Raw genomic sequence first — 3,609 nt, forward strand, 5'->3', positions numbered from 1 at the left:
AAGAAGAGAAGAAATACTGACATTTGTGACAACATGGATGGACCTCGAGATAATCATGCTAAGCGAAATAAACCAGACAGGAAAAGTTGAAAATCACATGATATCACTTATATGTGGGATATAAACCTAAAACCAACAAATGAACAGGACAAACAGAGACTTGTGGACATAGACTATAGACTAGTGGTTACCAGAGGGTAGGGGTTAGGTGAGGAGTGGGGAGGTGGATGAGGTAAAGGGGGTCATATATAGTTGAGTAAGGTGAGGATGAATTCAGTAAAGTGAATCAAATATATGGTAGCTGAAGGAAACTGGCCTTTGGTTGGTATACACACAATAGAATATACAGATGTCAAATTATAATGTATACCTGAAAATTATATAATTGTATTAACCAATGTAACCCCAATAAACTTAATTTAAAAATTAAAAAAAAATAAGCGCTTATATAAATTAAGAAATATCACAAATGAGTCAACTGCCTGTTTCGTCCAAGGCAACCTTGTTCCAGGCTTAGAGTCTATTGTGGATTCTGGAGGCATTATTTATTAAGTGCATCTTCTTTGCTTTCTCAAGTTTCAGCATTTCCCATGAGATCATTTAAAATCACATTTATTACTTTCACATCTAATCACACACAAGCTTCACCCCCGAAACCCTCAACCTGCTTCCATCCAAGGAGTGGATATCCTGGAGTACCCGCAGCCTGGGTTGAACTCATGATGGGAGATGTGAATGGTACCCAAGAAAGCACGATTCCTTGAAGTTCCCTGAACAACAAGGTTTCCATCAGATAGGCCACACCACCTCCACTGAGAAGAACCAGCAAGTGAACTCATGGTTCCTAGTGGTCATGATCTGGGATAGGTGAGAGGATCTCTTATGTAGAAGACAAGCAAGACTGAGCAGCAAAGGTTTGGCTGTGAGATTCAGGATCCAGTCTATGGCTAATGATATAAAGACATATGCTAGGGGTTCTATGGGAAGAACTACACGTTTTGTAGGCTGCTTGAATATGTGACTTTCCCAGAACATCCATAGTTCTTAGGAAAAATAGTTACTATTAATTTATTCCTATAGAAGAGTCCCACTGCTTCCCTTCCTCGGAAGGATAAGGAGAAAATATGAATTTCTACATGCCACATCAATGTCAAATTTATAGTTTATAAGCAGGTGTAATTTCAGAAACTTTACCAAAGGTGTGGTAACAGATGCCAAACATCTAGGAGTATTGAAAACTAAAAAAAAAAAAAATTGACATAGAAAGCAAAGAATCCATAATCCAAAGATATACTCCTTCAGAGATAAGTTTTGCCTCAAACTTGGGGCAATGAGTACCCTTGTTAGATAAGTATGCATAAGGTTGAAAGCAGTGGTTACCACACTTGGTCACACATGAGAATAAACTGGAGAACTTTTTAGACAATGCTGTCCAGAAAATTCTGATGGGCAACAGGTTGAGGAACCACTGTTTAAAGATTGTGATGAAGAAGACAAACCTAGGTGATCAAGTGTGTTTTCCAAACTGCTGTGGAGTGTTTATACATGGTCAGAAAGAAAGATGACAATAGGTATGACCCAAGCCACCTGTGCTTTGTTTTTAGCCCCAAATCTGAAATCCAAAAGAATGACTCAGAAATTTCTGAGAGAAATTTCTGGTTCTGATAGGAAATACAATCGATAATATCGCAATAACTTTGTACGGTGACAGATGGTTACTAGACTTATGGTGATCTCTTTGTAAGGTATCTAAATGTCAAATAACTTTGAGGTACACCTGACACTAATCTAATATTGTATGTCAACTTTAATTTAAAAGAGGTTTATATTAAAAAAAGAAATTTCTGTGGTTCTGGCTCTCTTTGGCCTTTTTCCTCTCATAGCACAAGTACACTTAGTATAAGTTTGATTCTTGAAAATTACCTGGTTGGATTAGTGCCAGAAAAAGACAGAAAAGTCTACTATGATTTAAAAAACGTAGTTTGAGTCAGCTTTACTGGACTTGCAAAATGAAGCAGGTAGAATCAAGCATATGTATGTATTTTGAGTAATAGAAGCCAAAAGGTTGGGCTTTCTAGCCACATGGTGTGGAAAGAAGGTGGAAATGACACAGAAATGAATTGCTTTTAGTCTGAAGGAAATATTGGTTTTGAAATGTTATACAGTTGACTTGAAATGTTAGGACGATATCAGAGTGGACTTAAAAAGTAATTTACTGGTTCCCTGTCCGTTCACTTAGCAGTCAAATAATGGTGGTAGTAATAACAATAATGAACAAACATTTTAAGTGACATCAGTGTTTTCCACAGGCATATGAAAGAGCATATATCTGCAAAGATGGTTTTGAGAAAATCATCATCAGAAGAGAATGGAAAAGGAACCGGAGAATGGTCCGTAATGGTAAATGGTGGATAAAGTCCTATTGTAGGAGGAGGAAAACCAGTGTCTCTTCATTTGTGTTTATTTGTATGGCACATGTCTCCTGTTAGAGTAGTGCTCCTATTTGTCTCTCTCCCCACCAGAGTGTGAGTTTATGAGTTGTGGGGTCTTGGTCTCCTTGATTTTTATACCCCCGTCAAAACTTTGTACACCTTAGCAGCTCAATAAGTGATTCCTGAATAAAAATCATGGCTTGGTATCCTGGATGATATGAGAAGAAACTGCAAATATGACAGCAACTTCTCTTCCCCCACCCCCTGCAAGCAGTTATGAGAGGCTTAGAATTCTTCGTCTTAAGGATGCTGCAGTATGGTCCATCTTGCTCATTAGATCCCAGGAGCACTCCACTTACCTTGCTATTCATTGTTGTGATTTTCCCTGGCTCCCCAAAGAGCGATAAGAGCCATGTATTATGAAGAGGTTCAGAAGAGCAGGAAGAGGTCACAGTGACCACTGCCAAATATAGAGTATAATGGCTGAGAGCAGAGCACAGGCATGTGGATTGAGCCAAACTTTGGTTAGTGAGTGTCCTAGCTGAGCTATTTAAGAAATTCTCCTCCATCCTCGACTGTGAAATAGCACATGATGATTTTTTTAATTTATTCATTTTAATTAGTTTCAAGTATACAGCACATTGGTTAGACACCTATATAGTTCATAAAACGATCCCAACAGTTGTTCCCACCCTTCCCTGACCCTCCACCTACCCAACATATTAATGCTAATTGCATTCACTATGCTGTGCTCTCCATCCCCGTGACCACCCATCAGCTACTAATTGGTAATTCTTTAACCGTTCACCCCATTATCCCAGCCCCCCAAAGGCCCTCCCCTCTGTCTGTCACCAAATTGCCCACTGCAGTTGTGAGTCTGTTTTTGATTAGTTTGTTCTTTTTATTCCTTAGATTCCACATATAAGTGAAATCATATAGTGTTTACCTTTCTCTTTCTGACTTAAATACCTTCTGGGTCCATCAAAGCAATGTCCTTTTCCATTCCCTTCCTTTTAATCTCTGTGTGTCTTTCAATCTGAAGTGAGTCTCTTCTTGTAGGCATAGGGGTCTTGTTTTCCTATCCATTCATCCACTCTGTCTTTTAGTTGGAGCACTTTATTCTTTTCCATTTGAGGTATTTATTGATAGGAAAGGAATGATTTCCATTCTTTTTCCT

The sequence above is a fragment of the Pteropus alecto genome, unplaced genomic scaffold (assembly GCF_000325575.1).
Source record: "Pteropus alecto unplaced genomic scaffold, ASM32557v1 scaffold280, whole genome shotgun sequence".
Lineage (NCBI taxonomy): Eukaryota > Metazoa > Chordata > Mammalia > Chiroptera > Pteropodidae > Pteropus > Pteropus alecto.